This window comes from Scyliorhinus torazame, unplaced genomic scaffold, assembly GCF_047496885.1.
Source record: "Scyliorhinus torazame isolate Kashiwa2021f unplaced genomic scaffold, sScyTor2.1 scaffold_1504, whole genome shotgun sequence".
In the NCBI taxonomy this organism is placed as follows: Eukaryota; Metazoa; Chordata; class Chondrichthyes; order Carcharhiniformes; family Scyliorhinidae; genus Scyliorhinus; species Scyliorhinus torazame.
The window spans coordinates 25,346-37,846 of NW_027309231.1; the positions used below are offsets into that span (position 1 = coordinate 25,346).

Consider the following 12,501-nt stretch of genomic DNA (forward strand, 5'->3'; position numbering starts at 1 on the left):
CCCATGTCTCTGGATCATCAGGCTGTACCTCCTGATAACAAAGAACAATACAGCGCAGGAACAGGCCCTTCGGCCCTCCCAGCCTGTACCGGTCATGATACCAACCTTTGCCAAAACCCTCAGCACTTCCTTGTGCCGTATCCCTCTATACCCGTCCTGTCCATGTGTTTGTCAAGATGCCTTTTGAACACCGTTAATGTATCTGCTTCCACAACCTCCCCTGGCAACGCGTTCCAGGCTCTCACCACCCTCTGTGTAAAAAACCTGCCTCGCACATCTCTAAACTTTGCCCCATGACCTTAAACCTATGCCCCCTGGTGACTGACCCCTCCACCCTGGGAAAGAGTGCCTGCCCATCCACTCTATCCATGCCCCTCATAATCCTGTCGACCTCTATCAGATCACCCCTCAACCTCCGTCTTTCTAATGAAAACAGTTCAAGTCTATTCAGCCTCTAGAACATAGAACGATACAGCGCAGTACAGGCCCTTCGGCCCACGATGTTGCACCGAAACAAAAGCCATCTAACCTACACAATGCCATTATCATCCATATGTTTATCCAATAAACTTTTAAATGCCCTCAATGTTGGCGAGTTCACTACTGTTGCAGGTAGGGCATTCCACGGCCTCACTATTTGCGTAAAGAACCTACCTCTGACCTCTGTCCTATATCTATTACCCCTCAGTTTAAAGTTATGTCCCCTCGTGCCAGCCATTTCCATCCGCGGGAGAAGGCTCTCACTGTCCACCCTATCCAACCCCCTTATCATTTTGTATGCCTCTATTAAGTCTCCTCTTAACCTTCTTCTCTCCAACGAAAACAATCTCAAGTCCATCAGCCTTTCCTCATAAGATTTTCCCTCCATACCAGGCAACATCCTGGTAAATCTCCTCTGCACCCGCTCCAAAGCCTCCACGCCCTTCCTATAATGCGGTGACCAGAACTGTACGCAATACTCCAAATGCGGCCGTACCAGAGTTCTGTACAGCTGCAACATGACCTCCCGACTCCGGAACTCAATCCCTCTACCAATAAAGGCCAACACTCCATAGGCCTTCTTCACCACCCTATCAACCTGGGTGGCAACTTTCAGGGATCTATGTACATGGACACCTAGATCCCTCTGCTCATCCACACTTTCAAGAACTTTTCCATTAGCCAAATATTCCACATTCCTGTTATTCCTTGATCCAAGACATCCCTGGCCCTGGCACCCGGGAGGCAACATACCTTCCGGGAGTCTCGCTCGCGACCACAGAATCTCCTATCTATTCCCCTAACCATTGAAACTCCTGCAATTATTGCTTTTCTATTCTCCCCCCTTCCCTTCTGAGCCCCAGAGCCAGACTCAGTGCCAGAGACCTGGCCGCTAGGGCCTTCCCCCGGTAGGTCATCCCCCCCCCAACAGCATCCAAAACGGTATGCTGGTTTTGAAGGGGAACGGCCACGAGGGATCCCTGCACGGTCTGCCTGTTTGTTTTTTTCCCCCTGACTGTAACCCAGCTACTCTTGTACCTTGTCATTGTACCTGTACCTTGGGTGTGAGATAAAGATAAAGTAAATCAGTAATTTCAAGCCGTGATACCTGTGGGTGCAGTGTCCCTTGGGATGAGGTAGCACGAGACGTTTCGTTCCCAAGCTTTCGACCATCAGGGTTTACCTCCTGTCTTGTCGGACTCCGACAAGTTGTTGGTGATTAATTCCGGTGATTAGTCAATAACATAAGAAAAAGAGTAGATCAATCCATACAGCCCATAAAACCTGTTCTACATTTCAACAGGATCGTAGGTGAGCTGTATAATATTCATCCCTTAATACCATTATCCCATCAAACACTCCCAGGACAGGTAGGGCACGGGGTTAGGTACAGAGTAAAGCTCCCTCCACACTGTCCCCATCAAACACTCCCAGGACAGGTACAGCACGGGATTAAATACAGAGTAAAGCTCCCTCTACACTGTCCCCATCAAACACTCCCAGGACAGGTACAGCATGGGGTTAGATACAGAGTAAAGCTCCCTCTACACTGTCCCCATCAAACACTCCCAGGACAGGTACAGCACAGGGTTAGATACAGAGTAAAGCTCCCTCCACACAAAGCTCCATCCAATAAACTTTTAAATGCCCTCAATGTTGGCGAGTTCACTACTGTTGCAGGTAGGGCATTCCACGGCCTCACTACTCTTTGCGTAAAGAACCTACCTCTGACCTCTGTCCTATATCTATTGCCCCTCAGTTTAAGGCTATGTCCCCTCGTGCTAGCCATTTCCATCCGCGTGAGAAGGCTCTCACTGTCCACCCTATCTAACCCCCTGATCATTTTGTATGCCTCTAATAAGTCTCCTCTTAACCTTCTTCTCTCTAACGAAAACAACCTCAAGTCCATCAGCCTTTCCTCATAAGATTTTCCCTCCATACCAGGCAACATCCTGGTAAATCTCCTCTGCTCCCGCTCCAAAGCCTCCACGTCCTTCCTATAAGCGGTGACCAGAACTGTACGCAATACTCCAAATGCGGCCGTACCAGAGTTCTGTACAGCTGCAACATGACCTCCCGACTCCGGAACTCAATCCCTCTACCAATAAAGGCCAACACTCCATAGGCCTTCTTCACAACCCTATCACCTGGGTGGCAACTTTTCTCTGTATATCTAACACCCTCCAGACCAGGCAAGATCCTGGTAAACCTCTGCACCCTCTGATGAAATGATCTGTGGACTCTACTGTCTTTTGTAAACGTGATGGAAACATACAGCGCTCATAAATTTCACTCTTTCTGGGGCTGTAATGTGCATCAAATCTTCAAATTACTTTGTGAAAACTTTTATTATCTTCATCGTTTGCAAATTTAAATGTATTAAACACAACAATTACTTCGGGCCCTGCCCCTGTTAGGAGCATCGCTATCTTACGGAAATCTGATTGATCTCCTACATTTACTGCAGTAAGAAACAGATTGAATTGTTGTTTAAACACACGTCGGTTGCATCCACATTACCATTGGCGGCTTCAACAACTCCATGTGGTTAATTCTGGCAGTCTGCAAAATCTTCAAATCTCCGTGGACCTCGTGGCAGGCTGATAGTTTTGTGTTTAATACCATCTAGACCTGGTACCGTGTAATGTTCTTGTCGGATGGCCTGATTTATATTACAAGAACATTAACTAGAATCATAGAAGTTTACAGCATGGAAACAGGCCCTTCGGCCCAACCAGTCCATGCCGCCCAGTTTTTACCATTAAGCTAGTCCCAGTTGCCCGCACGTGGCCCATAACCCTCTATACCCATCTTACCCATGTAACTATCTAAATGCTTTTTAAAAGACACAATTGTACCCGCCTCTACTACTACCTCTGGCAGCCCATTCCAGACACTCACTACCCTCTGAGTGAAGAAATTGCCCCTCTGGGCCCTTCTGAATCTCTCCCCTCTCACCTTAAACCTATGCCCTCTAGTTTTAGACTCCCCTACCTTTGGGAAAAGATGTTGACTATCTAATACTGTGGGTAAAGTATATGCAAAACAACAGATGAATAACAGTATTAATATACACAAGCAACCTCTCTCCCAGCTCCCTCCAGCCAATCACCTGACTCTAACATTCACTTATATTCTAATGAGACTCCTAGTGGTCAGTTGGTGAATTACAACAAAACGATGATATCACAATAGATAGATAGATACATGCAGAAGGGGAGAGATAGAGGGAGAGACAGAATGAGAGGCTGCAGAGAGACAGACAAAATGGGAGACAGGGAGAGAGTGACAAAGAGTGAGGGACAGCGAGAGGCAGACAGAAACTGAAAGAGCGAGACAGAGTCAGAAAGTGAGACATAGCAAGAGGGATAGATTATTAAACATTTGTTGTGATGTGGGCGTCGCTGGGCTGAGCCATTTAAGAGTCAATCACATTGCTGTGGGTCTGGAGTCACATGTAGGCCAGACCGGGTAAGGTCATTCTGCTTTTTGGGTGAGATCCAGATTGATATTCACCCACGCACAGGACGCAATTTGCCGGCCACGCCCCGCTAGAATCAGGCACGGCAATGTGCTCACGGGAGAGGTCACTCCTGGGATTCCCGATGGCCATTATGCCTGTTAGATCTGGGTAGACCAGGCGAGATGTCGCGATCTGGGTCCTGCCCACAATGGATGAATTTTGAAAATTTAAGGATCACCTGGGCGACAGTTTGAGAGGTTGGACTTTGAGAATTTTATATTGTGATGAAGAAATAAACAAAATGCACGGTAGCATTGTGGATAGCACAATTGCTTCACAGCTCCAGGGTCCCAGGTTCGATTCCGGCTTGGGTCACTGTCTGTGCGGAGTCTGCACATCCTCCCCGTGTGTGCGTGGGTTTCCTCCGGGTGCTCCGGTTTCCTCCCACAGTCCAAAGATGTGCGGGTTAGGTGGATTGGCCATGATCAATTGCCCTTCGTGTCCAAAATTGCCCTTAGTGTAGGGTGGGGTTACTGGGTTATGGGGATAGGGTGGAGGTGTGGACCTTGGGTGGGGTGCTCTTTCCAAGAGCCGGTGCAGACTCGATGGGCCGAATGGCCTCCTTCTGCACTGTAAATTCTATGATAAAAAATAAAAAGAGAAAAAATCATTGCAACTGATGTGGAAATGCTAAATATATTTAATGATTTAAACAGTTGACCAGATCAATGAATAAATATTCACTTCAGCGTCAAATAAACTTTAAAGAAGTAAAGAAACACCAAACAAGAACAACAAATTATAAAAGTAAAACTAATTTTCACAGCATTGTCTGTGTTATAGCTAGGTGCTTTACAACATCAGTAACAAACTCAAAACAGGCCCAGGGCCCAGCAAATGGCCCTGGGTCCAGTAAAGGGCCAGAAACAGGCCCTGGATCCAGAAACCGGCCCTGGATCCAGTAAAGGGCCAGAAAGGGATAATTGGAGCGCATTCTGGGGAAGGTGGGACCTATACAAGCAGGACGGGTTGCATCGGAACCAGAGGGGCATCAATATCCTGGGAGGGAGGTTTTCTAGTACTCTTGGGGAGGGTTTAAACTAATTTGGCAGGGGAATGGGAACCGGATTTGTCGTCCAGCAACTAAGATAGCCGATATTCAGGACGCCAAAGCGTGTAATGAGGCAGTGGGGAAGGGAACACTGACAAAGGAGAGTACTTGCAGGCACGGAGATGGGTTGAAGTGTGTATACTTCAACGCAAGAAGCATCAGGAATAAGGTGGGTGAACTTAAGGCATGGATCGATACTTGGGACTACGATGTGGTGGCCATCACGGAAACTTGGATAGAAGAGGGGCAGAAATGGTTGTTGGAGGTCCCTGGTTATAGATGTTTCAATAAGATTAGGGAGGGTGGTAAAAGAGGTGGGGGGTGGCATTGTTAATTAGAGATAGTATAACAGCTGCAGAAAGGCAGTTCGAGGAGTATCACCCGAATGAGGCAGTATGGGTTGAAGTCAGAAATAGGAAAGGAGCAGTCACCTTGTTAGGAGTTTTCTATAGGCCCCCCAATAGTAGCAGAGATGTGGAGGAACAGATTGGGAAACAGATTTTGGAAAGGTGCAGAAGTCACAGGGTAGTAGTCATGGGTGACTTTAACTTCCCAAATATTGAGTGGAAACTCTTTAGATCAAATAGTTTGGATGGGGTGGTGTTTGTGCAGTGTGTCCAGGAAGTTTTTCTAACACAGTATGTAGATTGTCCGACCAGAGGAGGGGCAATATTGGATTTAGTACTTGGTAATGAACCAGGGCAAGTGATAGATTTGTTAGTGGGGGAGCATTTTGGAGATAGTGACCACAATTCTGTGACTTTCACTTTAGTAATGGAGAGGGATAGGTGCGTGCAACAGGGCAAGGTTTACAATTGGGGGAAGGGTAAATACGATGTCAGACAAGAATTGAAGTGCATAAGTTGGGAACATAGGCTGTCAGGGAAGGACACAAGTGAAATGTGGAACTTGTTCAAGGAACAGGTACTACGTGTCCTTGATATGTATGTCCCTGTCAGGCAGGGAAGAGATGGTCGAGTGAGGGAACCATGGTTGACAAGAGAGGTTGAATGTCTTGTTAAGAGGAAAAAGGAGACTTATGTAAGGCTGAGGAAACAAGGTTCAGACAGGGCATTGGAGGGATACAAGATAGCCAGAGGGGAACTGAAGAAAGGGATTAGGAGAGCTAAGAGATGGCATGAACAATCTTTGGCGGGTAGGATCAAGGAAAACCCCAAGGCCTTTTACACATATGTGAGAAATATGAGAATGACTAGAGCGAGGGTAGGTCCGATCAAGGACAGTAGCGGGAGATTGTGTATTGAGTCTGAAGAGATAGGAGAGGTCTTGAACGAGTACTTTTCTCCTGTATTTACAAATGAGAGGGGCGATATTGTTGGAGAGGACAGTGTGAAACAGACTGGTAAGCTCGAGGAAATACTTGTTAGGAAGGAAGATATGTTGGGCATTTTGAAAAACCTGAGGATAGACAAGTCCCCCGGGCCTGACTTGATATATCCAAGGATTCTATGGGAAGTAAGAGATTAAATTGCAGAGCCGTTGGCAATGATCTTTTCGTCCTCACTGTCAACAGGGGTGGTACCAGGGGATTGGAGAGTGGCGAATGTCGTGCACCTGTTCAAAAAAGGGACTAGGGATAACCCTGGGAATTACAGGCCAGTTAGTCTTACTTCGGTGGTAGGCAAAGTAATGGAAAGGGTACTGAAGGATAGGATTTCTGAGCATCTGGAAAGACACTGCTTGATTAGGGATAGTCAGCACGGATTTGTGAGGGGTAGGTCTTGCCTTACAAGTCTTATTGAATTCTTTGAGGAGGTGACCAAGCATGTGGATGAAGGTAAAGCAGTGGATGTAGTGTACATGGATTTTAGTAAGGCATTTGATAAGGTTCCCCATGGTAGGCTTCTGCAGAAAGTAAGGAGGCATGGGATAGTGGGAAATTTGGCCAGTTGGATAACGAACTGGCTAACCGATAGAAGTCAGAGAGTGGTGGTGGATGGCAAATATTCAGCCTGGATCCCAGTTACCAGTGGCGTACCGCAGGGATCAGTTCTGGGTCCTCTGCTGTTTGTGTTTTTCAGTAATGACTTGGATGAGGGAGTTGAAGGGTGGGTCAGTAAATTTGCAGACGATACGAAGATTGGTGGAGATGTGGATAGTGAGGAGGGCTGTTGTCGGCTGCAAAGAGACATAGATAGGATGCAGAGCTGGGCTGAGAAATGGCAGATGGAGTTTAACCCTGAAAAGTGTGAGTGTGTCCATTTTGGACGGACAAATATGAATGCGGAATACAGGGTTAACGGTAGAGTTCTTGGCAATGTGGAGGAGCAGAGAGATCTTGGGGTCTATGTTCATACATCTTTCAAAGTTGCCACTCAAGTGGATAGAGCTGTGAAGAAGGCCTATGGTGTGCTCGCGTTCATTAACAGAGGGATTGAATTTAAGAGCCGTGAGGTGATGATGCAGCTGTACAAAACTTTGGTAAGGCCACATTTGGAGTACTGTGTACAGTTCTGGTTGCCTCATTTTAGAAAGGATGTGGAAGCTTTGGAAAAGGTGCAAAGGAGATTTACCAGGATGTTGCCTGGAATGGAGAGTAGGTCTTACGAAGAAAGGTTCATTAGAACGGAGAAGGATGAGGGGCGACTTGATAGAGGTTTATAAGATGATCAGGGGAATAGATAGAGTAGACAGTCAGAGACTTTTTCCCCGGGTGGAACAAACCATTACAAGGGGACATAAATTTAAGGTGAAAGGTGGAAGATATAGGAGGGATATCAGAGGTAGGTTCTTTACCCAGAGAGTAGTGGGGGCATGGAATGCACTGCCTGTGGAAGTAGTTGAGTCGGAAACATTAGGGACCTTCAAGCAGCTATTGGATAGGTACATAGATTACGGTTAAATGATATAGTGTAGATTTATTTGTTCTTCAGGGCAGCAGGGTAGCATTGTGGATAGCACAATTGCTTCACAGCTCCAGGGTTCCAGGTTCGATTCCGGCTTGGGTCACTGTCTGTGCGGAGTCTGCACGTTCTCCCCGTGTCTGCGTGGGTTTCCTCCGGGTACCCCGGTTTCCTCCCACAGTCCAAAGATGTGCAGGGTAGGTGGATTGGCCATAGTGTCCAAAATTGCCCTTGGTGTTGGGTGGAGGTGTTGACTTTGGGTAGGGTGCTCTTTCCAAGAGCCGGTGCAGACTCAATGGGCCGAATGGCCTCCTTCTGCACTGTAAATTCAATGATAATCTATGATTAATCTAGGACAAAGGTTCGGCACAACATCGTGGGCCGAAGGGCCTGTTCTGTGCCGTTTTTTCTATGTTCATTTTCTATGTTCTATGTTCAAACAGGCCCTGGGTCCAGTAAAGGGCCAGAAACCGGCCCTGGGTCCAGTAAAGGGCCAGAAACCGGCCCTGGGTCCAGTAAAGGGCCAGAAACCGGCCCTGGATCCAGTAAAGGGCCAGAATCAGGTTCTGCGCCCAGTAAATGGGCCCCAGGCCAGTAAATGCTCAGAATCGTGCTCTGAACCCAAAACGCTTCACATATCCTGCAACCTGAAATGGATTATTACTTTTTTTAAAGAAATACAAATATAGGTTAGAAACGCAAAGTCAAAAACACAAATCTGAAAATCAACCTCATTAAAGGTAAGTGTTTCAGTGAATTGTGATAAACCAACAGTATTGTAAATGAGGTTAGAGGGCTGGTTGACGTGATCATTCAGTCGGTGTTTCTGGGACTTTAACCTAATCACACACCACACCAAACATCACCACGAAAGGTTCAAAATAATCAGTCCAGAACATTGATATCAAATAGAAAAATACTGGCAGCAGCATCGGCAGATATGAGTTCATCAGGGAACATTCCCGGACTCCTTGCTCATCCACACGTCTCATTCCGGGGAAATGTCCCACTCCCTTGCCAAGGGCGAAGCAATAGCTTCAGGGCAGCAAGTGACCAAGTTCCAGCGATCAGTCCCACTTCAAATCCTGCCCAAAGAAAGATTATTTTCTGTGAATAAATAGAATGTCCTCCACTTATAGAGACAACAACAGGTACCCACCCCTTCAACTATCCCCAGGGACAAGAAATCCCATAAAACATAAATATGGAGCAACAGACACCCCCCACCCCACCGAGAGACACCCCCCACCCCACCGAGACAGACACCCCCCACCCCACCGAGACAGACTCCCCCCACCCCACCGAGACAGACACCCCCCACCCCACCGAGACAGACACCCCCCACCCCACCGAGAGACACCCCCCACCCCACCGAGACAGACACCCCCCACCCCACTGAGACAGACCTCCCGCCCCCGAGACAGACACCCCCCACACCACCGAGACAGACACCCCTAACCCACCGAGACAGACACCCCCCACACCACCGAGACAGACACCCCTAACCCACCGAGACAGACACCCCCCACACCACCGAGACAGACACCCCCCACCCCACCGAGACAGACACCCCCCACCCCACTGAGACAGACCTCCCGCCCCCGAGACAGACACCCCCCACACCACCGAGACAGACACCCCCCACCCCACCGAGACAGACACCCCAACCCACCGAGACAGACACCCCCCACACCACCGAGACAGACACCCCCCACCCCACCGAGACAGATACCCCCCACCCCACTGAGACAGACCTCCCGCCCCCGAGACAGACACCCCCCACCCCACCGAAACAGACACCCCTAACCCACCGAGACAGACTCCCCCCACCCCACCGAGACAGACACCCCCCACCCCACCGAGACAGACACCCCCCACCCCACCGAGACAGACACCCCCCACCCCACCGAGACAGACACCCCCCACCCCACCGAGAGACACCCCCCACCCCCGAGACAGACACCCACCAAGACAGACACCCCACACCCCACTGAGACAGACCTCCCGCCCCCGAGACAGACACCCCCCACACCACCGAGACAGACACCCCTAACCCACCGAGACAGACACCCCCCACCCCACTGAGACAGACACCTCCCGCCCCCGAGACTGACACCCCCCGAGACAGACACCCCCCACCCCACTGAGTCAGACCTCCCGCCCCCGAGACAGACACCCCCCACCCCACCGAGTGTACCCCCCACCCCACCGAGACAGACACCCCCCACCCCACCGAGACAGACACCCCCCACCCCACCGAGACAGACACCCCCCACCCCACCGAGACAGACACACCCCACCCCCAAGACAGACACCCCCCGAGACAGACACCCCCCACCCCACCGAGACAGACACCCCCCACCCCACCGAGAGACACCCCCCACCCCCGAGACAGACACCCACCAAGACAGACACCTTCCACCCCACTGAGACAGACCTCCCGCCCCCGAGACAGACACCCCCCACACCACCGAGACAGACACCCCTAACCCACCGAGACAGACACCCCCCACCCCACTGAGACAGACACCTCCCGCCCCCGAGACTGACACCCCCCGAGACAGACACCCCCCACCCCACTGAGTCAGACCTCCCACCCCCGAGACAGACACCCTCCACCCCACCGAGTGTACCCCCCACCCCACCGAGACAGACACCCCCCACCCCACCGAGACAGACACCCCCCACCCCACTGAGACAGACCTCCCGCCCCCGAGACAGGCACCCCCCACACCACCGAGACAGACACCCCTAACCCACCGAGACAGACACCCCCCACCCCACTGAGACAGACACCTCCCGCCCCCGAGACTGACACCCCCCGAGACAGACACCCCCCACCCCACTGAGTCAGACCTCCCACCCCCGAGACAGACACCCTCCACCCCACCGAGTGTACCCCCCACCCCACCGAGACAGACACCCCCCACCCCACCGAGACAGACACCCCCCACCCCACCGAGACAGACACACCCCACCCCCAAGACAGACACCCCCCGAGACAGACACCCCCCCGCCCCAGAGACAGACACCCCCCACCCCACTGAGACAGACACCCCCCACCCCCGGGACAGACACCCCCCGCCCCACTGAGACAGACACCCCCCCCGCCCCCGAGACAGACACCCCCTACCCCCAAGATAGACAGCCCCGCCCCAAAGACAGACCCCCCCCCGAGACAGGCACCCCCCACCCCACTGAGACAGGCACCCCCCACCCCACTGAGACAGACACCCCCCACCCCACTGAGACAGACACCCCCCACCCCACTGAGACAGACACCCCCCGCCCCCGAGACAGACACCCCCCACCCCCAAGACAGACACCCCCCGCCCCCAAGACAGACACCCCCCGCCCCCGAGACAGACACCCCCCACCCCACTGAGACAGACACCCCCCACCCCACTGAGACAGACACCTCCCGCCCCCGAGACTGACACCCCCCGAGACAGACACCCCCCACCCCACTGAGTCAGACCTCCCGCCCCCGAGACAGACACCCCCCACCCCACCGAGTGTACCCCCCACCCCACCGAGACAGACACCCGCCACCCCACTGAGACAGACACCCCCCACCCCCGAGACAGACACCCCCCGCCCCTGAGACAGAGACCCCCACCCCACTGAGACAGACAGCCTCCTACCCCCGAGACACCCCCCCGCCCCGAGGCAGAGACCCCCCACCCCACTGAGACAGACAGCCTCCCACCCCCGAGACAGAGAACCCCCCACCCCACTGAGACAGACAGCCCCCTACCCCCGAGACAGAGAACCCCCCACCCCACCGAGACAGACCAATATCTCCTGCGACAAACAGACAGCCCGCCCCTCAAGGACAAACTCCCCCAGTAAGAGGCACCCCCACTATTTCCTGTTCCACTCAGACCCTCTGACCTCAGACTCAGCTGGAATGAATGGGAACATTCCCCACTGAGATTGGGCATCAGAGTCCCAGCGAATTGCTCACCTCAAACCGTCACCATGTGAGTTTCACTTCTTTTTGCTGCCTGTGGAGAGCGGCTCGTGCTTTGTTTTGGGAATCTAAATATGAAAACATTCAGGGATGTTAAATCAGGCTGCATTTAAAAACAAACTCAATTACAGGATGTGGGGGTCGCTGGTTAGACCAGCATTTATTGCCCACCCCTAGTTGCCTTTCAGAAGGTGGGGGTGAGCTGCCTCTTGAACTGTTGTAGTCCCCGAGGTGTAGGTACACCAACTGTGCTGTTAGGGAGGGAGTTCCAGGATTTTGCCCCAGCGACAGTGAAGGAACGGTGATATATTTCCAAGTCAGGGTGGTGAGTGGCTTGGAGGGGAACCTCCAGGTGGTGGGGTTCCCAGGTATCTGCTGCTCTTGTCCGTCTAGATGGTAGTCGCCAAGGGTTTGGAAGGTGCTGCCGAAGGAACTTTGGTGAGTTGCTGCAGTGCATCTTGTAGATGGGACACACGGCTGTCACTGTGCGTCGGTGGGGGAGGCAGTAAGGGAGCTTCCTCTTTATTCTATTATTTCCCCTTTCTTTTAGTTTGCTGTAATTATTTTTGATCCATAGATGATTAATGGACATGTATCTTTAAGGCAAGGA

At 51.6% G+C, this 12,501-nt stretch overlaps 1 long non-coding RNA gene across 1 annotated transcript; it reads right to left on the reverse strand.

Annotated features, from left to right (window-relative positions):
- Positions 1–4,623: 4,623 nt before the first annotated feature.
- Positions 4,624–11,965, reverse strand: LOC140407368 (uncharacterized). The gene is made up of 2 exons (XR_011939633.1): positions 11,886–11,965; positions 4,624–9,003 (listed from the first exon to the last, which is right to left on the reverse strand). It is a non-coding gene; the product is annotated as an uncharacterized lncRNA (long non-coding RNA).
- Between the last annotated feature and the right edge of the window lie 536 nt (positions 11,966–12,501).